Source organism: Dermochelys coriacea, chromosome 11 (genome assembly GCF_009764565.3).
Source record: "Dermochelys coriacea isolate rDerCor1 chromosome 11, rDerCor1.pri.v4, whole genome shotgun sequence".
NCBI classification, from domain to species: Eukaryota; Metazoa; Chordata; order Testudines; family Dermochelyidae; genus Dermochelys; species Dermochelys coriacea.
The window spans coordinates 68,663,379-68,690,578 of NC_050078.2; the positions used below are offsets into that span (position 1 = coordinate 68,663,379).

General features: G+C 40.7%; 1 protein-coding gene across 5 annotated transcripts in view; it reads left to right on the forward strand.

Annotated features, from left to right (window-relative positions):
- Positions 1-27,200, forward strand: part of SPAG16 (sperm associated antigen 16) — a 723,462-nt gene that overhangs the window by 156,469 nt on the left and 539,793 nt on the right. The window lies entirely within an intron of this gene.

Here is a 27,200-nt window from a genome sequence, read left to right on the forward strand (position 1 = left end):
CTTCATTTCAAATAGAGCTGGGTAGGAAATATTTTTTCTATCCACTGAGAATTTTTGAGATTTAAAAATAATAAATTCCCATTCCAAAGGAATGGGAAGCAAACGGGGTGCTAGTAAAATTCATGCAGCACTGATGCAAGGTGCAAGGCCACTGCCAAGCCTGGGGCATCAGGGGTGCATGTCCCGGTTTTTAGTTGGTGCTGGGATTGGTTGCCCTGCTAACAGAGGGGTTGGGCTGCTCTGTATTTGTGAAAAACAGCAGTCTCTCTGAATGTACATGCCCAACAGCAGCCCTGGAAGGTGCTTCTGCAACTGCCCAAGTCTGAAAGGTATTCTAAAAGATATGCTCTAGTTAAAGCACAGCTAATAGACTTGAAGGGGGAATTATTACATTTAAGTCCTATGGCCTGGCAGGTAAGATTAGACAATGACAATAATTCCTTTGGCCTTACAATCTATGAATCATGCTGCCCATGTGGGTTCCATGACCTGCCTTATTTTCCCACTACTACAGAGTCCTATGCCATCTGGATTCTGTATGGGCAAAGGAAATGAGCGACAGTTTGGCCTGTTCTGTCCTTAATGGGGTGGGGGAGGGGGCATACGGGGCATCCAGGATGCAGACTTGACCCCAGTGTACATTGCTGGCCAAAAGAATCTGAACGCATGCACGCTAGAAGTGGAATCCATGTACACAACACCTCTTGATGAACCACACTTAATGTAGGGTAAATAGCCATTGTTTGTTATACATTTTGCCATTTATTTTAGAAGTACAAGCTAAGGCTCAGAAGACACTGCTCTGATGATAAATTACCATACATTTTTTGTGTTAGTACCTTAGCAATATTTGTATAATCTTTCTTAGAAGTCCTATAGGAATTCTTGAAAGTTGAATCGTTTTTTGTTAATGAGGTGAGTGTACTTACAAAATGGTATGAGCAGTGTTTTAGTTTTTGTAAATTACTTGAATCTATTAATTAACATAGCCCTTTGAGAGCTCCTTGTGTGAATATTACTTGTGTTCCTCAAAGATAAACAGCCAAAAATGTTGCAAGTTTTCAACCCTTTTGAGACTAATGTTCTTCTAATTTATCCCAAATTTTACTAAACTAAACATTATCAGTTGATGGAGGAAAGATAAAAACTCACAGGAGATGTAGTAAAGATAATGCACATGCACCCATATTAATTCCTGTGTTCCCCATCTAGATAAAATATATTTTAAATCAAAGAATGTTTTGGTAACACAAAGATTTAGGAACAACAAAATGAAAGAGAAACAATTCAAAGTAAAACTTTAAGGGGAAAATTCACCCAAATGCAAAGGGAGAACATCTGCACACTATGTGTAGTGGTGGGGGGATGCCACATTGACATCAGATTGGCTGACAGAATGGGTGGCATTGGAGGCCAGCCTAAGAGGGGGCTTCTAGATGCCCAAGTATTTTCATAAACCTTTTCTTCCTGCCTTCACCAGCAGCAGTTTGTGAGGTCTTCATTGGCCTGGCCTCTTCGGAGCCCAGAACAGACCAAAATCTTTGCAAGGAAACTCTGGTTCTCATCCATTCAATAAGCTAGTTTTGCTGTTTTCTGCCACAAGTTCAGAAGTCTTAGGCTATGTCTACACTTAAAACACCACAGCACTTCATTGTAATCAGGGGTCTCAAACTCAATTTACCTTAGGGCCAGTGCCAGTCCTCAAATCCTCCCAGTGGGCCAATAATGTCACTGAAAATGGTGTTCAGAAAAGAAAATGTTTATATTGTATTGTTTATTTCGAATTTCTTAGAAATAATAAAACTGTCATAGAACATTATACAATTCTTCGCCTGCCAGAGAGTTTTTAGTGTTTGCCAGACACCTGGCAATGCTTCAGTTATGTTAATTTGTTGATGTTTAGCCTCAGTGACTGAGCAATTGAAACCTTCAGGATTGCAGCAAGGTGGGCAACAGATAGCTGTGTTCGGTATTTTGACTTGTTTATAGTCATTGTGGAAAAAAGTGACGCTGCCTCCATAGCTGACTCTGCCTGGCGACTAGTGATGGTATCTCTGTCCCTCTCCCCCAGACAATGGGAGCTGCAGGAGGAGGAGGGGAGGCAGTGCCTGCTGCAGACAGAGCTGGCGGCGTGGCTACATTCGTCTCTCCTCCGCAGCCGCAGTGAGGAGGTTCTCGGGCTACCGCTGGCCCATGGGCCGGGACTTTGAGACCCCTGGTATAGACACTCACTATATCGACTGGAGGAGTTCTCCCATCGCTGTACTTAATTCACCTCCCCAACAGGCAGTAGTTAAGTCAACAGAATAATTCTTCCTTTGACCAAGAGCTGTCTATGTGGGGGTTAGGTTGGCATAACTACATCTCAGGAGCATGGATTTTCCATGCCTCTGAGAGACGTAGCTATGCTGATATAAATTTTCAGTGTAAACCGGACCTCTGGATATGTCTATACTTAAAATGCTTTAGTGGCACAGCTGCAGCTGCACTGCGGTAGTGCTTCAGTGTAAACACTGCAATGGCAGGGGCTCTCCCAGCGCTATAGGTATCCACCTCCCCGAGAGGCAGTAGCTACGTTGATGGAAGAATTATTCTGTCAACCTAGCGCTATCTAAACTGGGGGTTAGGTCAGCATAGCAATGTCTCTGAGAGGTGTGGTTTTTTCACGTACGTTTTCAATGTAGAAATCTTCTTAATTTACTGCTGAATCCACTACTGAGCTACAGTTATAACATTTGGTAACTACTCCTCAGTAGGGTGTGGTGACAATGCTGAAACTTCATTCTCAGCATGCCCATAATCAAACATTAGCAGCTCCGTCTCCATGTGTATTGTGCAAATTAACCAAGGAACGTTGTTTCTTCTGTGGTTATTTTTCGCTGTTATCACTTTTAGGGTGAAATACTGACAAGCTCCGTAACTGTGATTGTTGTGGAAAACTCCTCTTTCTCTGATTCTTTTTGCTGCTCTCTTTCACTGTACATTACCTATACAGTGTCATTTTTTCTGACATGTATAGAATTCAGCTTCTCAGGCTGGGCACATTTACAAGGAGTGTTGGTTTCAGAGTAGCAGCCGTGTTAGTCTGTATTTGCAAAAAGAAAAGGAGGACTTGTAGCACCTTAGAGACTAACAAATTTATTTGAGCATAAGCTTTCGTGAGCTACAGCTCACTTCATCGGATCATTTTCACTACTTTCTTATTTATCCCCATAATCTTCTTTCTCAGTTTCCCACAGCCTCTGCTTTGTGCCTCATTTTGAGCTTTTTGGCAGAATCTCATTGCATTGAAATTTGCATCCTCATTTGCATCTCTTTGTTATTCAGTGAGGATAGCTCAAGTTTCCCAATGGAGTGTATGTCACAGTTTCATACACACTCTTCTGATCTTGAGTTAAGTCCAATGTCAACAGCAGATCATCTGCATCATCTCCCAATCATGCAGATGAAAACATTAATTTGTTCAGTACCCTCATGAACAAGTCCTGGTGTAGAATATCACTATTCCAATGGCCTATTCATTATGACAGTGCTGATTTAACAGCAAAATGAAGATCTCTGGAGAAACTATAGGACACATTAGCTCCATTACTCCCGAAAAAGAACTTACATTCCATTACAAACTCTTTATAAGATTTTTCCTAAAGATCATGTGCCTTTAAGAGAGCTCTTACTGCTCCTTTCAAGAAGGCCTCCTCCCTAACTGCTGCTGTGGGAATGGGCCCTTTTGCTGCAGGTGATCTGTTTGTGGCCTGCAGCCAGTTTGTAGATCCTCCTCTTAATAGACTTTACTTTCTCTGTGCCATCTGATTTTTCTGTTTGCCTTTCTGCTGTCTCTCCTCTTTCTCTTTCAGTGCCCTGTTGTGGGGGGATGATCCAGTGCTTGGGGAAAAGCAAAAAAAGTTCATTGCAGAGAAGTTTCACTTACTTGCCCTTCCTTCATCCCTATTCCTTTTCCTCACTGTTGGTGGGTTCAGGCTAGTTCTGACATCATGTCATGCTATGCTGAAGACAGGAGCAAGCAACGTAGATGTGCATGGTAGCAAGAGGCAAAGTGTTCTATTAGTGACTGTGATAGCCACCTGAGTTGTGGTTTTGTTAATGCTGCAGTACTCACTTTTTAGAGGGAGATTTTCAAAGACCACAAAGGGCATTTTAGAAGCCCCACTTCCATTGAAAGTCACCATTGGGTGCCTAAATGCTGGCGGAGAATTTTTTGATTAAATGTTTTGTTAGAAAAGGCTGGTTTGCATGAGTTTTGGCTAACTTTCCTTGGGTCCAGGATGGAATTCTGGGGAGAGAACCCTCACCTCAGAATAGCCAGTAGCCTGGAGGTAAGTTGGGAAGGGGGAGAGACCTCAATTCAGGTCCCTGCTCTGCTTGATTCAAAGAAAGGACTTGACCCTGGCTTTCCCACATGCCACTCGAGTACCTTATCCACTGGGCTATTGGCTATTCTGACTGGATTGGTTCCCCCTCTGGTGTGTGTTTTCATTAAAAATTTCGAAAGGTCTCATTTTTGTCCCACACCAGCATGAAACATTTCTAAACCTCAGATTTTTTTTTTTCTAAACCAAACTCTTGTTTTCTGGCCAGCCCTACTAACTGTCCATTGTGATATTGAAAATATCTCTGTTCTATGGCTTTCAGCGCATCTTGACGGATGATCTTTATTAAGCTGGGCATGCTATCTGAGTTGGAACAATGTTGATCTTGAGTTTGAATGCTGTCACAAAGGGTCTCCAAAGACACAAAGGGCATTTTAGAAGGCCCACTTCCATTGAAAGTCACCATTGGGTGCCTAAATGCTGGTGGGGAATTTTTTGATTAAATGTTTGGCATTTTGGTTTGCATGAGTTTTGGCTAACTTTCCTTGGGTCCAGTATGGAATTCTGGGGAGAGAACCCTCACCCATTTCACTTCACCTTAATCTTTATCATTGAATCTAGAATTGATTGATTGTCTGCTAAACCACACATATTACTTGACCTTTGAGCTAGATAAACATATAGTGCCAACAGGAAAACTCCAGATAGATTACTCTCCTCTTTGTCTTAAAGCAACAACATCCTGCTGACTCGAGCTGGTGTAACTTTGGATTTCTGTTCTGCGGGAAGTTCTGATATTTTGAAATTGGGACAAAAACAAAAATGATTTCCAAAAGAGAGGTTTTGAAAACAATTAATTTCAGTGCAATCAAAATGTTCTGATTTTGCCTTTTTATTTGATATAATAATTTACAATTGAAAATAAATTTCAAAATGAAAAATTGAAACATTCTGTCCCAATCTAAACGTTTTGTTTCAATTTTTTTCTCACCAAAATTTCACTGACATTTCCCATGGGAAAATTTGATTTTTGACTAGCTCTGCTGCTGGCTCCATCTCTCTTAATTCAGGGTTAGGGTTACGTCAGAGAAATGGAGATATATTAGCTCATTATTTGCCCAAATCAGTTTGTATATTCCTGATGTTCATGGAATCAGTTTCCGATGCCTTTACTCAGATTTTATTTCCTCCTCATTGACTTCAATGTGAATTTCCCTGCGTAAAAATAGGGTCACATAGTCTCTTTATCTGAATGCAGGTGAATCTGTGCCCCCATTAGGGAAAGAAATGCATGCTTGTGCCACACCCCATCCTCTGACCTAATGGAAGTCCCACTTTGGTGTTCCAGCTGTGTGGAGTTGTTGGAAGTTGATGCAGGAGCTGTCTGGGCTACTATGGATTCTTTCCTTTTCAGGCCCAGGAGAGAGAGAGATGCTGGATCATATTTTAAGTTGAGCTTTTGTCCCCTCTCTGTTTTATTGGGACATCTGAGGATAACCATGAAGGAATGTCTTCTTCTATGATCAACAGGAGCCAGTGGGAACAGCAGGCACAGCCAGAGGTCAGAAACATCTGCACAGAAGTTTCTTGTCTACTTTGGTTTTTAAAGAACCAGAAAGACCATGGATTAAGGGGGTGCAATCTGAACTCCATGCAGGTTGGAAACCACGCTTCCCATGCCCCATAGTAATATGAGCAAGAAATTCTGTGAATTTAAAACATTCCACTGCACTTATTATACCTGAATAAGGGAAAAAGAAGCTTTGATGAAGGATCTCAGGATTTGGCCAGGGACAGTAATAGTAATAAAATAAAATACTTAGTGTTTACATAGTGACTTGCATTTTGAAACAGACCATACAAACAGGAACTAATCCTCAAAACACTCCACTCAGATAGGTACTGGTATGTACTGGTCAGGAAGATCTGGCCTTGCTAAGAGAATGTAGGTTGGTTCTGTTCATGTAACTGAAGAGGAAAGCCAATCTAATGTAGCTTGGAGTGATGCATACAATTAAATGAGACTAAATGTGTGTGTAGGGTGCTTTTTGTTTTAGAATCCTTTTCTCTAATGCTTTTTTTCAGCTACTAAATAAAAAATACTTTGTTTTAAGAGGGCTATCGGTCAATCTCACTAGTCACAGGCTCCCAAAGGGAAGAAACACAGGCTTCTGAAATCAAGTCACACCTATAGGATGAAAAGTAGTTGGTTCACAAGAGATCCTGGGATAAGAATGAAATAATTATGAGATTATACTCTGAGACAGGTAAGGGGAAGAGGCCAAACACCTGAGTTGGATGCACTCGGAGAGACCAGAAGGGGAACAAAGGTGCAGCTAATCCCAGAACTATGGCAGGGATGAGATTCTCTTCCCCACCTATTTCTGACTATTTCCTCTGTATAACTAAGGTTTACTCTGTTTACTAGGATTTTGTGTGGGTGGGGATAGGGCAGAGAAGGGAATCACTGAAAAATACTTGTTTTAAAACAAGATGAGTTTAGATTGTTTGTGGGCATGAGAGATTTTTCATTATTATATTACAGTTTATGCAAAAAAACAAAAGCAAGAATGATGGAGAACTGCTGGTGTATTAGATTGCAGTGGATTAAAAAAAAGTCACTATAGAACATGTGTCTCCCTAGTAAGAGAGGAAATTTTTGTGATGGTCATAAAAGTTCTTTCATATGCATTTTTTCCAAAAAAACATGGTCTGTTACAAAGATTGGTGTCAGCGTGAAATATATTTTGCCTTATTTTCAATTTAAACATGCCTTTGTAGCACTTCAATAGTTTCTTCAAAGATGCATAATAATGGGTTCCCACTTCCTGGGTCCTTGTTCCTAGTGTGTTATTTTCAGGAATTCCCAGAGCTAAACTTCTGAAGTTGACTGTGTAGTCCCCTTAGTGACTCTTACAGTCAGTTCCGTCTTTGTTGTCCTCCACCAGTTTATATGCATTACTCATATTCCTTCCTGCGAGCAGATTGAGACTAAATATTTGAGGGTTTTGATTATGCCACTCTGGAACACCCGGTCGAAAAGGGACCTGGCAGCTCCAGTCGGCATCGCTGACTGAGCCACTAAAAGTCCAGCTGGCAATGCAGCAGGGCTAAGGCAGGCTCCCTGCCTGCCCTGGCTCTGTGTGGCTCCTGGAAATGGCCAGCATGTCTGGCTCCTAGGCGCATGGGCAGCCACGGGGGTTCCACGCGCTGCCCCCAGCCTGAGTGCTGGCTCTGCTGCTCCCATTGGCCAGGAACGGTGGCCAATGGGAGCTGGGAGGCACCTGTGGGCATGGGTAGCATGCAGCCAGGCTGGAGCCCACACCCCAACTCCCTGCCCCAGGTTGGAATCCCCGCCTGCACCCTAACTCCCTCCCAGAGCCCGCACCCAACCCCCTGCCCCAGCCCTGAGCCCCTCCCATACCCAAACTCCCTACCGAAACCCACACCCCCTCCTACACCCCAACAGCCTGCTCCAACTCTGAGCCCCCTACTGCACTCCAAACCCCTCATCCCTGGCCCTACCCCAGAGCCCTCACCCCATCCCTTATGCCCCAACCCCCACCCCATCCCTTAGGCCCTCCCGCACTCTGAACCCCTTGGTACAAGCGTGGAGCCCCGTCCTGCATCCCAAACCCCTCATTCCTGGCCCCACCCCCAAACCCACACCCCCTCCCACACCCTAATCCCCAGCATCAGCCCGGTGAAACTGAGTGAGGGTGGGGGAGAGGGAGGGGAGATGGAGTGAGTGAGTGGGGCAGGTTCTTGGAGAAGGGTTGGGGCCTCAGGGATGGGGTGGGGCAAGGGTGTTCAGTTTTGTATGGTTAGAAAGTTGTCAAACCTATGTTTATGGCCCAGTGTGTCTAAACAGCCTCCAGAACCATGAAGTGTTAGCTCAACCAGACAACGGTGGAATTCTCCTGAACAGGCTACTTTTGCCTCAGTTTTGTTGTGGTTGTGAGTCCTGAAGAGCCAGCATAGCAGGACAGGATAGAAGTGTTTGGTCCATTTCAGGTCATCAGGATTAGGGATACCTTTACATGTAGCTACAATTGCAGAGGGATACAGCAGTGGAGACCACTGGGAAAGCGGTTGAGTCATGCCCTGCAATGACTGCTATAGAGGGAAAGCCCATTGGGGGACATTCCCATTCCAAGGTGAAATTCCGTGGCCGTTACTCCTGAAAAGGAACTTAACCTAAAATAAGTGAAGTGGCATTGGGCCTAGTCTAAAAAATATTGAGTGTTGATGAAGATGTGAATTGGTTCTTGTGTTAGAACAATGCCCAATGCCCTTTGCACATCTCTGTATGTTCATGGACCATAGTAGCAGCTCTATTATCCAAAAAAGCAAACGGATATTCAACAACTGAAACCCCAAAAGATTTCTTAGATTAAATATATAACTACATATTTATTCAGTGCCTACTGCGGCGACATCTAACACAAATTGCTTGATTATTGTGATGTTTTGGGGTTCAACTCAGACCATGAGGGATTGTGTCACTCCCCTGCCCTGCAACTCTGGGTGCCTTAAATGCTATGCAGCTGTTATTTACAGCTCTGACACCAGGAAGCAGCCTTACAAGTATGCAAGTCACACCCTGGCCTCCACCGCCCAGTTACTTTTGCAGAGTCCCAGTCCTGAGTTTGTGTTGCCCTGTCTCAGCCTCAGCAAGTGAGAGATTTGCTATGGCTAAGCTGTGTGACAATTCCCTGACACACCAACTTGTTTGTGTTGCTAGCAAACTCTTGAGAAGTCTGCTAGTCTAAACAGTTAACCCCAACTCCTAAGCTCCCCAGAGACTGCTCCAGGCAGTGTCCAGCTTTCTCCTGGAACACTCACAGAAGTTGAGTTCGCTGCTCCTTTAAAGAGATAGTAACAGCAGCTTAACTGGGGTTTTGACAAACACTCTTATTTCAATTGCAGCATTAAATTAATGTAAAACAAGTTTATTTAACAAAAGGCCATAAGATTAAGTGATCCCAAATATAAAGAATACAGATAGAAAGGGTTACAAGCAAACAAAAGTAAAAATGTGCTTCTAAGACTAATATTTAATTTCAACAAATTACAATCTTTGCCTAATCAGGTTTCTTACCTAAACTCAGTTCGCAAAAGACATCAACCGCCTTGGCTGAAGGATCTGGTGTTCTGTGATTTCAGGAGCTCTGGGCCCTTTAATCCCACAAGTGATGGATACCAAAATGTTTATATCTCCCAAAGTTCATTGACTTGGTTACAAGAGGCAGGAAGCTTTCCTGCTGTTTTTCCCTCCTTGTTGACTTCCCATCACCCTGATGTTTATCTGTAAATGGGGATTCCATTGTTTTGATTCCACAATGCTTAATTTACAGGGAAGATGGGTAGATAGCTGCCTTCCCTCCAGTCTGGAAGAAAACTGTTTCTCCCTGTGTTGGTCACAGATTTTAAATCACATTATCAGTGAGTAGCCATAATTCCTCATGCAGTATTAATAACTCCTCACATAGTATTAATGCATACCTTTCACAATGATATTAATCACCAGAGTATCACAGGCTTTCATAAAATACTTTTTTGATACACTTCTATAATAAAATAATAGTGTATACAATCAGTTGATTCAATTCCTTATCACTTGAAGTTCAGACGGCCTGTCTTTACAGATCAGTAAACCTTGGAAATGTATTCTCTGATAAATTTTCTCTCTCCTTCAGGGATGTAGACACCATGCTTCCCCCCACCCCTGCTTGTTAGCGTGATAGCTTTGTATGCCATATTTGGAAATGTACCTTCATTGTCTCTGACAACCAGGCTGGTCAGACAATCAAATTTCTTTGTCTAAGGCAGATTGAGTTTACACATTGCTTGCCAAACACGTTTCAAGAACATAATTCTATCACATGCTTATAACTCTTTGGACACACCTGGTACATATACCATGCAAGAATATTAATGATGAGTGAATTATTAGTTTTCCAGTGATATATTAAATGCCACTCTTTGGTTATAGTATTATGACAACAGCATGTTAGGTGTACTGAGTATGTTAGGTCTGATAAGTTGCTGACAGAGCGGTGAGCCACTAATGGCCTTTTGAGTAACAATGATATTTAGTTGGAAATTTTAATCACTGTTGCAAACCTAGATCTAAGAATATGATATAAAGCAAATTAAAGGGGTTTTTATGAGTTATCAAATGGTAATCTATTTGGAGATAATTTAAGATGGTATCCTACTTATGAATTATTTGGCATTTTTTTGATTATCAGTATAACAGCATGAGTAGATTGGCATTGTGCCTTTTGAAAGATTACGGTTATACTTCCCCAGCTGATGGAAGACAGATTTGTAGTAGAAGAATTGGTGGTATGCTGTTTGCCATACTATACTTACACTGTTTGCCATAATTGCACAGTTGATCTATTACATAGTTTGCTTCTTCAGCTCTCTGCAATTTATAATTATGTCACAATCATAGCTTTTCAAATGGTTTAGAGTAATAGGATATCAGAGCTCAAAAATTTGAGGGCTAATTACCTTCATGGCTCCTCTGTGTACCTGTTAATGTTTTTATGGGGCTTTGAGGGAGAGTTTAGAAATTGGGGAAATAAAGAGCTAAATACTATAAATAGGGGAAAGCTGGATTCAGCTTGGAATTCAAAAACTGGATGACTGGTATAATGATTTACAATGAAGGGTAATTATGCCCTATCAGTCTGGTGACTGATGGGTAGAAGAAGTCAAGTGTGGGAAAACCTGCATGGCCACCAAGCTCTCTCATCGCTCTTTCTTATTTTTGAAACTAAATAAACAAAAGGGCAGATCAAATTTGTTGGTTTGGGGAAAGTTTACTTCAAACCAACACAGATTTTTAGACATAAGAAAAAATAATTAAGCAAAACACTTATTTAATTTCAAATAGCGTGAAGGGTTAGAATTGCACCCATAGAAGCAGAAACAACATTCCCCCCACCCCCCTGCCAACATATGATCACCACAATCCTGCAAGCCCATTCCACAAGAGCAGACTCCTGCACTCACTTGGAGGCCGTGTTAATGGAGCTGCTAGCAGATGCAGGGATTCACCTGAGCAGAACAGCAGGATCAGGGCCTATGGCTGGCAAATTACAGTGACATTCTTGATTCATAGCTGGCTGATGGTCATCTCTGCAGTGGGGCAAGCCATTTTAGCTGGGATGCTGCAGGGAGTTAGTGCTGTGACAGCTCCACTTCTTTATCCCCTATAGAGCCCCGAAGGGGCTGTCATCAATTCCCCTGGCAAGCTTTATGGGGAAAGGAGGACTTTGAAGCTCAAGAAACAAAGGAGAGCACAATCTATTTTTATCAAATCACAGATGAGTCATACATTTCACACTGTCTTCCTTCCTGATCTAAAAATAAACCAATAAACAAACATATTACTTAGTCAAATAACATCAGATGAGTCTATCAGTAAAATATCTTAATCCATCTGAGATCAAAACCATTGTTTTGTATTTGAGTCTGATTGTGTTGAACGGTGATCTGTGTACTGTGTATAGTTCTGTGTTAGAATGGATAGTGAATTGTTGTGTTGCTGAGGATCATGTCTGAGGAGTCTCTGAGTTGGAGCTGATTTGGCTGTTAGATTACAGGCTCTTTGGGACAGGGACTGTCTTTTGTTCTGTGTTTGTACAGAGCAGAGGTGGGCAAACTACGACCCGTGGGCCACATCCAGCTTGCGGGACCATCCGGCCCAGCCCTTTAGCTCCTGGTCCTGGAGGCTAGCCCCCGACTCCTCCCCTGCTGTTCCCCCTCCCCAGCACCCTCAGCTCACTGCGCTGCCGGCTCTGTGCTGCATGGTGGCGTGGCTGGCTCCAGCCAGGCGTACAGCTGCCTGTCCGGGTGCTCTGGGCGGCACGGCTGTAGCGCCACCAGCTGCCGGTGCTCCAGGCAGCGCGGGAAGGGGACAGGAAGCCGGGGGGTTGGATAGAGGGCAGGGGAGTTCAGGGTGGTGGTCAGGAGGTGGGAGTGTGGATAGGGGTCAAAGAAGTCAGAGGGTGGGGAACAGGGGGGTTGAATGGGGGCAGGGGTCCCTGGGGGGCATCAGGACTGAAAGGAGGGGTTGGATGGGGCGGTGGGGGGCAGTCAGGGGTGGATGGGGCAGGAGTCCCAGGGATGCCGTCAGGGGATGGGGTGGGGATCGGATAGGGGGCTGGGGCAGGGCCACGCTTGGCTGTTTGCAGAGACACAGTCTCCCCTAACTGGCCCTCCATACAATTCTGGAAACCCGATGTGGTCCTCAGGCCAAAAAGTTTGCCCGCCCCGGTACAGAGCCTTGTATCATGAGTAGGGCTCCTTGACATTACATTAGTACAAATAAATAATACTTCTGATGTTGGCTGAGCTGGGAAAATCCTTGTTTTAGTGATTATGTAGTCACGTTAAACTTTTACTCCCAATCGGGGAGATTGCAGATTATGTATTCCTTATGCCACCCGCTCCTAAACTGAATTTTGCACCCCTTGATAATCTTTACCTTATTCCCTGATAACCAGAAACTTCTATGCCTAAACTCTGTACCGTTTTCTTTTTACTTCAACATTATCTTAATAAAATTATTAAATCTGTTAAAAAAAAAAAGTAAAGCTGTTGAGCAGCCTTACCTCTAAAAGTTAGATTTACATTTTGTTTTCATACATGCTTCTCAACCTTCTCGAGGCGCCTGCAACTCTTCTCAACATTCTCAGGTCCTGAGCTATGGATTCTCTTACTGACTAGACTGACCGACGCTTTCAGCCTACAAGATAGACACACTTATCTACCAGCAATCAGTGAGGGCTTTTCCTGGGTCGAGAGTATCAGCTGTAATACTGTTCTTATTCCACTCTATTATGAACCCCATCAAGTATTTTACTCATTTTTATTGCATTTGCAAGTAATAGAGTAGTGTTATTGGAGCTCATTGGCTGAGAAATGAAAGCTCTTTTGTTATTTAGAACTGTGTATTCAAGGCATTTGAGATCTTTTTTGAATTAAATGGCACAAAAGGTGTTAAGAGTGGAGAAACCATCAGTTTCCAATCCTGAAAAAAGAAAAAGAAGAGAGAACTTGTGTGATAAATTTAACAAGTTAGATGAGTTAAACACGTTTCTTACTTTTACCCTTCACTATTTGTATGTAAAAAAGAAAAGGAGTACTCGTGGCACCTTAGAGACTAACAAATTTATTTGAGCATAAGCTTTCGTGAGCTACAGCTCACTTCATCAGATGCATTTGGTGGAAAATACAGTGGGGAGATTTATATACACACACAGAGAACATGAAACAATGGGTTTTATCATATTTTCCACCGAATGCATCCGATGAAGTGAGCTGTAGCTCACGAAAGCTAATGCTCAAATAAATTTGTTAGTCTCTAAGGTGCCACAAGTACTCCTTTTCTTGTTTGCGCATACAGACTAAAACGGCTGCTACTCTGAAACCTGTTATTTGTATGTAAATACTCTCTCAGGGGAAGGCTTCACAATAGGGTCTGTTCTCCTGCTTGTTATTAGAGATTGAATTGCTACAGGGAAGAATTGCAGCTAGCAAGGGATGTGAAGGGCAACAAGAAGGGTTTCTACAGGTATGTTAGCAACAAGAAGGTGATCAGGGAAAGTGTGGGAGCCTTACTGAATGGGGGAGGCAACCTAGTGACAGATGATGTGGAAAAAGCTGAAGTACTCAATGCTTTTTTTGCCTTGGTCTTAACAGACATGGTCAACTTTCAGATTGCTGCACTGGGCAGCACAGTATGGGGAGGAGGTGAGCAGTCCTCAGTGGTGAAAGAACAGGTTAAGGACTATTTAGAAAAGCTGGACATGCACAAGTCCATGGGGCCATGTCTAATGCATCCAAGAGTGCTGATGGAGTTGGCTGATGTGATTGCAGAGCTATTGGCCATTATCTTTGAAAACTCATGGTGATCGGGGGGAGGTTCTGGATGATTGGAAAAAGGCAAATATAGTGCCCATTTTTAAAAAAGGGAAGAAGGAGAATCCAGGGAACTACCTCACCTTAGTCCCTGGAAAAATCATGGAGCAGGTCCTCAAGGAATCCATTTTGAAGCACTTGGAGGAGAGGAAGGTGATCAGGGACAGTCAACATGGATTCACCAAGGGCAAATCATTCCAACCTGATTGCCTTCTATGATGAGATAAGTGACTCTGTGCATAGGGGGAAAGTCGTGGATGTAATATATCCTGACTTTAGCAAAGCTTTTGATATGATCTCCCACAGTATTCTTGCCAGCAAGTTTAAAAAAGTATGGATTGGATTAATGGACTATAAGGTGGATAGAAAGCTGGCTAGATCATCGGGCTCAACGGGAAGTGATGAATGGCTCCATGTTTAGTTGGCAGCCCGTATCAAGCGGAGTGCCCCAGGGGTCAGTCCTGGGGCCGGTTTTGTTCAACATCTTCATTAATGATCTGGATGATGGGATGGATTGCACCCTCAGCAAGTTCATAGATGACACTAAGCTGGGGGGAGAGGTAGATAAGCTGGAGGGTAGGGATAGGGTCCAGAGTGACCTAGACAAATTGGAGGATTGGGCCAAAAGAATCTGATGAGGTTGAACAAGGACAAGTGCAGAGTCTTGCACTTAGGATGGAAGAACCCCATGTACCGCTACAGGCTGGGGACTGACTGGCTAAGTGGCACTTCTTGCAGAAAAGGACTTGGGGATTACAGTGTATGAGAAGCTGGATATGAGTCAACAGTGTGTCCTTATTGCCAAGAAGATTAATGGCATATTGGGCTGCATTGGTAGGAGCATTGCCAGCAGATCCGAGAGAAGTGATTATTCCCCTTTATTCGGTACTGGTGAGGCCACATCTGGAATAATGCATCCAGTTTTGGGCCCCCGACTACAGAAAGGATGTGGACAAATTGGATAGTGGAGGGCAATGAAATTGATTAGGGGGCTGGGGCACATGACTTATGAGAAGAGGCTAAGGGACTTGGGCTTATATAGTCTGCAGAAGAGAAGAGTGAGAAGGGATTTGATAGCATACTTCAACTACCTGAAGGGAGGTTCCAAAGAGGATGGAGCTAGGCTGTTCTCAGTGGTGGCAGATGGCAGAACAAGGAGCAATGGTCTCAAGTTGCAGTGGGTGAGGTCTAGGTTGGATTTTAGGAAAAACTATTTCACTAGGAGGGTGGTGAAGCACTGGAATGGGTTACCTAGGGATGTGGTGGACTCTCCATCCTTAGATGTTTTTAAGGCCCAACTTGACAAAGCCCTGGTTGGGATGATTTAGTTGGGGTTGGTCCTGCTTTGAGTAGGGGGTTGGACTAGATGACCTCCCTAGTTCTCTTCTAACCCTAATCTTCTATGATTCTATGATTGAAGTACCCATAACAGAAAACTCTATGTAGCGTTTGATTTGGTCAAAAAATGGAGGCCCTTTTGGGCCTCTCGCTAAGGATTTCTCTAGATTGTGTGTGTGTGAATGCAGTATATATTGGCAGGACTGAACCATCTTTAATTTAGTTAGCGCAGGTACCAAAACACATAGCAGCATGGGTTTCATCACTGGCAGTACAAACCCACTTGGGGACCTTGGGGACTTGAGTGGCAGTTCACTCAGCTTCACTACCTGAGGTGGTTAGGAAAACCTTCCTCACAGATGGGTACACATGCTGGAATCACACCTCTGATTGCTGCGTAACATACTCTCAATCTCTAGGGCCCTCCTCATTATTTTGGGTGACTGGAATGCTCTACAAGAGCAGGATGCTTTTTAGGGACTGTAAAAGGCCCCTCAGAGGCAGTATAGCCGGTTTCTTTGGTACCAAAAATACAGCTAGGACATGCAGCACCAGCAATATCAGATTAAGTATGTTCCTTTATTTAAAAAAAACTTAAAACTTCCTTACCACTAGAGGGAAATACTGCTGAGTAACTGTGGCTATCAATTAGAGCTGAGTGAATAGCTGAATTTTTGTTTTGGGTTAGTGTTTTTGTTGTGTGGTGTGTTGTTGCTGGAGAGTATTTGCTTCAGGTTGGGGGGCTGTCTGTAAGCAAGGACTGGTCTGTCTCCCAAGATCTGTGAGAGACTAACTCAGGAACCTGTTCTTGCAACAAAGCTCGATGCCAACTCTGTCCACATATTTATTCAAGTGACACCATCATAGGACCTAATCACATTAGCCACGCCATCAGGGGCTCGTTCACCTGCACATCTACCAATGTGATATATACCATCATGTGCCAGCAATGCCCCTCACACAGTCTCAATGCAAAGGAATAAAGGGACATAAAACTGACATCAGGAATCATAACATTCAAAAACCAGAAGGAGAACACTTCAACCTCTCTGGCCACACAGTAAAAGATTTAAGGGTGGCAATTTTGCAACAGAAAAGCTTCAAAAACAGACCCCAATGAGAAACTGCTGAGTTTGAATTAATATGGAAACTAGATACCATTAACTTGGGTTTGAATAGAGACTGGGAGTGGCTGGGTCATTACACATATTGAATCTATTTTCCCATGTTAAGTATCCTCACACCTTCTTGTCAACTGTCTAAATGAGCCATCTTGATTATCACTACAAAAGTTTTTTTCTCCTGCTGATAATAGCTCATCTTAATTAATTAGTCTCTTACAGTTTGTGTGGCAACTTCCACCTTCTCTATATGTATATATATCTAGAGAGAGAGAGAGATCTCTTTTTACTATATGTTCCATTCTATGCATCCAATGAAGTGGGCTGTAGCCCACGAAAGCTTATGCTCTAATAAATTTGTTAGTCTCTAAGATGCCACAAGTACTCCTGTTCTTTATACATCTGGGGTTTCAATGAATAGTTCTAGGTATGATCTGATGGTTTCCATACCTGGCTCAAAGCTCTTACAGCATAGTCCCAGCTCTGTCGCTGCTGTGTCTCCTCTCCCCGGAAAACAACAGACAGACAAAGGGAAAGTTTTTTTCACAATTTTAAAAAGTTCTAGCCCTCCCATTGGCTCTTTTGATCAGATGCCCACTCCCTTCCTTTTACCTATGGGCTTTTTAAACCCTTTACAGGTAAAGCAAGTAGAGAACAGCTACTAACAGGGATTTTATAACTACTGGTTGGCTGGGTGTCCATAAAATGGAATTATTCCCCCCCCCCCCACACACACACACTTCATTTATGACATGGCTGAACCAAAAAAGCGCCCAAAAATTGTTTTGGGTTTACCCCAAATGGAATTTTGTGGCTTTCATTGCTGAAATGAGAAACCAATTTTCTTTTGCTTCTGATTCAGGGGGTATTTTACCCCATTTTAAAAATAAATCTAGCTAGATTTTGGAACAAAACATTTTGAAGGCAAATGTCAAAATGTTTTATTTAGAAAATGTCAACTCAAGATGTTATGACTTTTTCATTTTTTTTTTTTGGTTGGCTAAAATAATTTGCCATATTCCACCTGCATTCACAAATAGTTTGTCAACCTAAATTGCTTTTTTCAGTGAATAAACTATTTATCTGAAAGTTTTTGGCCAGCTGTCTTAAAAATGTTACCTTCCAAGTGTTGCCATCACTTGGGATTTTATGAGAAATCTCATGATATTTGCTGTCTTTCTTAAAACCCCAGCTCTTTGACTTATATGAATCAAAACTCTAAGTTTCTAGCCCTTGGGGTTGCAGAGAAAGGCTCCATGACGAGAAGGCAAATAAAAAGAACTCAATGTATTGGTTTTTTTAAAAAAATCATGATTTTTGAATGCTTGAAATTGCCCATATTGTTGACCAACTGTTTCTTTCTCCTGATTGACGGCTCTCCACTAGATTCAGAATTCAACTTGACTAAATTTAGTAATCTCTCACATTTCAGTGACATTTCTCAGCTTTTATTTTTCTGAACTATTGATTCCTTCACAAGTTTTGCCTTTCATCTTTTCCCATGAGTAAATCTGCCCTTTGGTGCTTCTTGGAAACTTTCTGTATAACTACATTTTTATATATATATTTTTATTTCAATTTTTGTTAGCCATTTTAGTTGCATTTTGTTTTGGAGATTGCAGGATTTGGTCCATATATCGATGTGTCCCTTAAAGGCCACTGTATTGAAACCTGAGGGCCATAGCACTACTAGAGATTAGTCTAGTTGTAGTTTAGAGTAACGGCTGGAACTGTACTTTTCTGAGTGCCTTGATTTATTGCCAAAAGACAATCCAGTGATTACAAGACACAAATGTCAGTCAGGGTTTTCCCTGGCTTAAATGGGAGTTTTACCTGAGAAAGGACTGCATATCATGCTATTTAGGCAAGTGTAGCCAAATGGATTTATTGGATACATGAAAGCTTCTAATTTTTAACTTTCATGTTTCCCATTTATTTTCTTACTGAAAGGCTTGCCAAAACAATTGACTAGTAAATAGTAAAATGATATAACCTATTTTTAGATGCCTATGAAAAGCCATTTAATTTTTCATCTATCCCATAAATGTTTCACTAACCTCATGCATCCAATTTAAAAAAAAATTATAATGAGCATATCAAACAGTTGTTGCTGGATATGGCACATTAAAATATAGAAAGTTGGCTGGATGCCTATCATAGTTAAGTACATTAAAAGGGAATTGGAATAAAATATTAATGTAAAAGTCATCAAATCCTTGTTGAAAATAAATGAAGATAAGATTTCAAAAGTGTCATACTTCTGACTAACCATTTAATTTAATTTAATTCACCCTAAAAGCAAACATTCTAAGAAGAATTATGGAATTGTCATTCTCTTCTTATTTTTCCCCTCCCATTATCTGCCTTTTATTTTTACACTCTGACATTTCTTGCATGTCATGTTTACCTTAGACAGCAGCAAATACACACAGTAAATTATTACAGCTTTCCCATTATCACAGTACAGGTCAATACACTATGAACTGTATGAAATAAGAATAATTAATGGAATTGCAAGCCTAAACCCCAGAGCAATCGTGATTTAGGGATATTTTTTTTTAAAAAAGGGGCATGAAAATAATGTTGCAGTTCTCTAAATTGGCAATGTCCTTGTTATTTTGATGTACAAGGCTACCAATACTTTATTTCTGTTGTTCCTAGGCAATGGGATCTATATGGAACTTGAGTAGGAGGTCTCACAGCACTTGGCAATGTGGCATTACCTTGGATTAGTTCTTTATAATTGTAATACTGTAGGCTAGTTGGTATATTTTAATACAAAAAACTGCACTGAGGGTAAAATCCTAGTGTTATGCTTTGCAGCAGAGGAGTGAAGTGATACTGGCCACACACTGAGCCATCTTACCAAAGCAGTACAGAAGGGCATGGGAAAAAAGCACATTAAGATACAACTTACTGCTGCTCCTGAAAGAGGCACAAAGGGCCCTATGCTGGGGGTTCTGCCTCCTACAGTACAGACATGCTGAAAATGGGGGCTGACTATGTTCTCAAAATGACAGACCGCATATTTGTGGGGCTCTGGAGAATGTACGGCTATGCTAGCTTGGGCTCTTCCCTCCCACCCCAAGTGCTTAAGAGTACACGATGGTATCACATCTTGTTGCTGTATGGGTGCACTTGATGACAGCATCCTTCTCTGTTCTGCATCACACCCATGCAACATGAGGCATTTAGCCCTACATTATTTTATTTAATCTTCAACTGAGAAAATCAACGAGCTTTGTGGTTCAGAATCTGGGCTGGATTTCTTTCCTTAACTCACAGCAGCGTTAAAAAGCAAAATGAAAGGGTATGTATTAAGGATGGTGTGTTTCTGTGGAGAATTTATAGTTATCCATACTCCTAATTCATAGAATTCATTTTACTTACCACATGTATTCCAGAATTAATATACTTTGTTTTTCACCAAAATTTTTAAAGTAAAACAAAAATTCTTTTTGTCAGATTCAGAAAGTATAGGACACTAACAAGCACCAATAACAATTCCTTACCTGTGCTCATTAACTCCATACTTTTTTTTTTTTTTTTTTTTTACCAGAAAAGTATGTCACTATGGCTGTTGTGCCATTAGATTTGTGATGAGACCCGTAAGAAGCCAGGTCGACTTGTATTCAGAAATTTCTTGAACATTTGCCTGATTGTGTTTTGCTTCCTGTGTTATATATGTACTAAAACTCTGTTCTACTGTCAAAAACTGATTATTGGCAATGCCTTCACAAACATTGGAAACAATTTGCCAGTTTAAGGGTTCACTCCAGTACCTTGTATGGGGAAACTAGAATTACCAAAAGGGACTGAAGCTGGGTTCTATAATACAGTGATCTACTGCATTTTTGGGGTGTATTTATTGAGCCCTAGCATGACTGAAACAATAACTTGGACACGTTGCACCCAAGTAGGGAGGCACTAACGTTAACATGTTCAGTAATGCAATATTCTACACATGTTCAAAAGGGTTGAACTTCAAGTTGCTGCAGGAATCATAACTTTGAATTTAAAATCTCAACAATTACTTGCATAAGGATAGGGGGGTTTTTGTGTGTGTGTGACTATCTGACTTCCTTACTACATGTGTCATATAATAATCCCCAAAACTAGCAGGAGCAATCTACAGAGTACAAATATTCATAATGAAAAATGTGGCATCATTTTGTCTACATTATGTAAATCTGGTATGAAACAAAACAAGATACACTACGTATTACAACATTTCACTTAGTAATCCTGCATGTAATTCTCTCAGAATATTTTCTGTTCTAGTATTTGGTCAGTGCAATATTCTTTTTTTCACCTGAGTTAGGTAGCTCAAATTCTTTCTTGACGATAGTTTTAATAAATGTAGTGCACCATAGCTAACTCATTCTTCAAGCTGCCAACCTTTGACAGTCTGCTGGTAGCAATGAGCCAGGGAAGAGAGATTTGTTCACTGTAAATGAGGCAAAGTGAAGAGCTGTGCTTAGTGAACACGTACTAAAAGTTTGCCTGTCATATCATGCAGCCTTCCTCCTTTTCACAACTACTAATGATTTTAGCAATGGCTTGATGAATGTTAAACTGAAGAGAAAAGGTGCATTGTGGACACAGTAGGCCCATTCCTTCCATGAAATGTCTCTTATATGTTCATTGGTAGAGATGGGAATACATAAAAGCCATAAAAATTGGCCTTTTGTGGGTCAAAATTAGCTGACCAAAACTTTGGCTAACGCAAAAGGTGAATGATGAAAGTGATCCAATCTGTCCTATACATTCGAAAGCTTCAGGGAGTAATAACCAAGCTCCATCTGCTAAGGTCACATAGAGGATGAAATTTGGTTTTTGAACATTTTACGTTATAAAAAATGCACTGACTGTAATTATATACAGTAAATGATAAAGCCATATACAGTAATTTGAAAGTCCTAGGGAATAAATGTTCTGACTAAAAAGGTTGTAATTAAGGAATAAAGAAGAGCACATGCTTCTAGAATGAAACATGCTTCTGAAATAGGCATATTAATCACTAATAACTCTGTAAAGGTCGTTACTGTGAGAGAAGGAACTATGTCACTAGTAAAGTGTCTCAAGATCGCTGAGCAAGAGCAAGGTCAACTGCACACTATGATTACTACTAGGAATAATATTGTTATGAACAGAATGTTAACAAAATCGTTTCTGGTTTGTTAAGATTGGTTTTGTTCATGTGACGTTAGGTTAGAGTTTGATATTGGGGGCAATAAAAAAGCACCCAATTTTTATCTCATGCTGTAGGTCTGGAAGAAATTTCAAGTGTTTGTCCAACCTGTTCTTAAAAACCTCCCAGGAAAGACATTCCACAATCTCCCTTGATAACCTGTTCCAGTGCTTAACTATCCTTATAGTTAGAAAGTTTTCCCTAATGCCCAACTTAAATCTTCCTTGCTACAAACTAAGCCAATTACTTCTTGTCCTACCCTCAGTGGACATGGAGAACAATTGATCACCATCTTCTTTATAATAACCTTTTACATGTTCAAAGACTGTTATCATGTCCCCCCAAGCCTCCTCTTCTCTCAACTAAACACGCCCAATTCTTCTAACCTTTCCTCATAGGTCATGTTTTTTTCTAAACCCCTTATCATTTTTGTTTCTCTCCACTGGACTACCTCCAAGATGTTCATATCTTTCTTAAAGTGTGGTTCTTCAAACTGGGCATACTACTCCAGCTGAGCCATCACATATGTTGAATAGATGAGAACAATTACCGCCTGTGATTTACATGTAATACTCCTTTTAATACATCCCAAATTACATTGCCTTTTTTTGCCACAGCATTCCACTATTGATTTATATTCAATATGTGATCCACTATAATCCCTGATCTTTCTCTGCAATACTGCTGCCTAGCCAGTTACTTCCCATTTCATATTTGAGATTTGATTTTTCCTTCCTAAGTTTAGTACTTTGAACTTGTCTTTTTTGAATTTCATCATATTGATTTCAGACCAACTCTGCAATTTGTCCAGATAATTCTGAATTCTAATCCTGTCCTCCAAAGTGCTTTGCAGCCCCTTTGGGTGCCATCTGCAAATTTTATAAGCCTTCTTTCCATTCCCTCATCCAAGTCATTAATGAAAATATTCAGTAGTACTGGACCCAGGACAGATCCCTGTGGGATTCCAGTTTGACAGCAAACCACTGGGGGTTTGTTTTATCAACCAGCTCTGTATTCACCTAATAGTAATTTCATCTAGACCTCATTTCTCTAGTTTGCTTCCGAGAATGTCATGTGAGACTGTGTCAAAAGCCTTACTAAAATCAAGGTATATAATATCTACTGCTCCCCCCTGCCCGATTTACGAGGCCAATAATCCTGTCAAAGAAGGAAATTAGATTGGTTTTTACATGAAACGTTCCTGTTTTAATCACCACACATGATTCTGTGTTTATCTGTATTGTACTGTACCTGATGATGAACAGAGACTGTAAATTTATTTTCTAGGCAGGAACCCTTTATTTATTTGTAATATTTATAAATATTTATTTGCAAATCAGCTTTTGTGCAGTGTGATGTAAGCTTACATTTTTATAAATGGTAATATCTGAATATTACTGTATAAATTTTATTAAATAATCACTTGGTGTTATAATGCTTGTATAATAAATTATCTGCTAATGTGGCACACCCTAGTTTATATTGCTCAATTGTATGTCCACCACACATGTGAATTAAAACTTTCACTGGAAAAACATACTGTATATCATCATAAAATTTTTGTGCAGTTGTAAAGAGTGAAATGACTTTTGGTTAAAATGTTCAGAAGCCATTTACTCCTCAGCTTCCTAAGCAGTGTGGGAAGGGTTTTATCATAGAAGCAATCATAGAATATGAGGATTAGAAGGGACCTCAGGAGGTCATCTAGTCCAACCCCCTGCTCAAAGCAGGAGCAATCCCCAATTTTTGCTCCAGATCCCTAAATGGCCCCCTCAAGGATTGAACACACAACCCTGGGTTTAGCAGGCCAATGCTCAAACCATTGAATTATCCCTCCCCTTATCTGTATGATCCCATAGACTTTAGTGGAAGTTGCCTGCCTATTGCCCAATGCACCATTTAAAAATGAAGACACTGTTTTTGTAGGGAGTTCTGTTTTCTTTGTGTGTCTTGTTGAAAGTCAAATCAGATTTGGCACGTATCATTTCTGCAACTTTTATTGCTTTCAAATGGCAGATGCGGGTGCTCAGCATCTCTCAGGATTTGGTCCTTAGTTTGTGTCATTGAATACATGAACCTACTGAAAACACTGAGTTACATGGTTGCTGTGCTGACATTTATCTGGGAGCTGAATTAGAAGTGTTATTCCTCTATATCCCATGAACTGTTACAATTAGCTTCTGATTTAGAACCTTCTGGATGTTTTGAAGTTTACCTTTCATGTTTAGCATTTTTAATGAAACGAGAATAATTTTCATGGATATAAACAGTGGATTTTTTTTCCAAAACATTTTTTATCAAACTCTGAACTTCTGTGTTTTTTCTCATTTTGTGAAGATAATAGAAGCAGCATAAAAGTGCAAGGAAAAACACCTTCATTTAGAATGGAAGTTGTTTAAGTTGGGCTTTATACATTGATGGAGCAGACATTCATTGACCCCATACAGGGGGCCCACACCGACACTAATGCACCATTTTAGCATTACACTAAGGTCCCAGTGACATCAGTGAGACTGCTCATTGCTTAATGTACTCTGCTAGGTCAGGGCCTAAAATCCTAATTCACTGTGCCTCTGTGGGTCACAACTGAGAATACCAAATTCAGGACAAGCTGCTTAGAAAAAGGGAAGACACACCCCAAAACTGGTGGTTTTTCTTTCACGAGATGTACCAAACCAGCAACAAAAGTAAACTTCCTCAAAAGTATCTCATCGTCCATTTACATTTTTTATAAAGTCTACCTTTATTCTCATCCAAGTTTTCTTATGAAAGTGGTCTTCTGTTTTCATGTGAACCAAGCAATATTCTTACTGACTTTCTTCCCAAAGCCTCACAGTAATAAGGGAGAGGAGTCACTGCACGCTCCAGATGTTAAGAGTGCTAGCATTTTATCTGGAATGGACTAAACCTTCCAGGTCTTCATCGCAATTGTTTGTTGCATTTGTGGACAGAATGAAGGGCACCTCGTTTTCCATGCAAAGGATTTCATCATGAATATCTGATTGTATTTGCCTTTGTTACTAGTTGGCTAACGTGAAGATGCTGAATAAAGTATTGGGTCATTTGACTGTATCCCAAGTGGCCTTTGCATCATTTCTGGCTCATGTGCCCATGTTAGACATTTGCAAAGTGGAAACCTGGTTATCATGTCACAAATTTTCCTCCTACTAAGCAATTTCCTAGCAATCTAGAGAAAATGCTAAATTTAGACGAGAGGTTCCTCCTGTCCCTGTTCATACAGTCTTCAAACCTACCTGCAGATGGGATGGCTTATGAGTTACCTACAATGAAACGGACATGTGCAATCACTGGAAGAAGAAAAAATAGTTGTTCTTCAAGATGAGTTGCATATGCCCATTCCACAACTGACCCTCCTTTCCCTCTCTATCGGAATCATCATTCTAGGAAGGTACTGAGTGGGTCTGATGCAGCTTCGCCCTTTATATCTGTGCAGTGTGCACATAACAGCAAAGTACACACAGATCAACCCAATGGGTACTGCTAAGGGTAAAAAGTCTCCAACAACTGTGCACTGGACTGCACACAGTCCTACAGTGGAATGGACATGTGCAACCCATCTTGAAGCACAACAGTTACAGAAAGGTTAGCATTTTATTCAGAATTTCACTATTATTTGTACTAGATGCTGAGGAAGTTTTGAATGGGGAGAAGATGGGCTGCTGAGGTGGAACGGAAAGCTAGATATGGAAAATACTAGCAACAATTCAGGGCAGAATTACCTAAGGAGTAACACATCCCAATTTCAGATTGTTAGTTTGTTCATAGAGGACAGCTTTACAAAGTAATACTAAAATTATGCTTCCTGTATGGCTAGATTAAAAGGACAGGAGCTCATCCATTTAGGTTTTGGTGGCGGTATCTAACCTCTTGTCTAGGCTACAGCCGGACTGATGCTTCATCAATCGATGCCCCGGGGATTGATTTAGTGGTCTAGTGAAGACCAGCTAAATCAGTGGTCGACCCCAGTACTCCACCAGAAATGAGAAGGGTAAGGTAATGAGAGAGTGTCTCCTGTAGACCCAGCACAGTGCAGACACTGCAGTAAATCAACCTAAGCTACGTCAACTCTAGCTACGTTATTCATGTAGCTGGAGTTGCGTATCTTAGGTCGACTTACTGTGGTAGTGTAGACATAGCATTAGTAATGGAAAATGCTTAAACCTTTATTCTTTTTGTGACTGAAATTTGAAAATATTATAGCGGTATATTGTGGAATGTGATTTAAAACACAAAATTTTTTTTCAATCTTTTTTATAACTCAATCTGTTTGAAGGGATTTTCTTCAGGTTTTCCAAACAATTCATATCTGAAATGAGCCAAATCGTAGAATGTTTGAGACAGAAGGGAAACTTTTTGTAAAGTGGTAAACACAGGAAAATTAGGATTATAATGTAATTCTGAATGTAAATTTAAGGTTATCATAGTTTGCACTTTTATAGTACACAAAGAAGATGCAAAAGATCTGAACTATCCCTATGAGCATTCTCTGATAGCAGTTTCAGATAGAAACATTTTTTCTTCGAGATATTTATTGAACAATCCAAGGGATAATAAATTGTTTACTTTGCAGAGCCAGATGCTCTTCCAAATGTCCCTCAAATGTATTAAGCCTTAGGTTAAAATGCAACCACTATTTATTCATACTTGAAAGACTTCTGTAGAGCAGTATTACCTTCTATTGGTATTGAATTTGCTTTTTTTCTGTGATATTTGTGTTCTTATACTTCTGCTATCAATATGTGCATCTCTTTCTTTCTGACATTCATAGTCTTACCCTTTTCCATTGCTTTCAGTGTTATGGTGACTAATTTATTGAAAGCATACACTAAATATAATAGCTATTAACCTGAAATATACATTGAAAACTGTAAAAACAAACAAAAACCCACCTATTGGCTATTTTCCCTCATGGTACATTATTTTACCTTATTCATATTAGGAAGAATTATTGACAATTTAATGTTTTCACCAAGAGGTGGCACTAGCATTTTCTCCAATTTTTTAGATAGGTAACTGAGTTTTTAGACTCTAAACAAGCATTGAATTGTTCTGATGATATCTTATTGTTATCAAGTTGAATGTATTTCCTTATCCTGGTTTCTTGCTTTGTATTTTTATGATGGATTACACAAGGAAAAGTGACAACATTTTTGAAGAAAGAGTTTTATTGTGGGGTTAATGTAGGATTTTGTAAAATGTATGAATCAAAATCTAAATATTGCCTCAGAAAAGGATACAATTACTTTGGGTTACTTAGCTTTA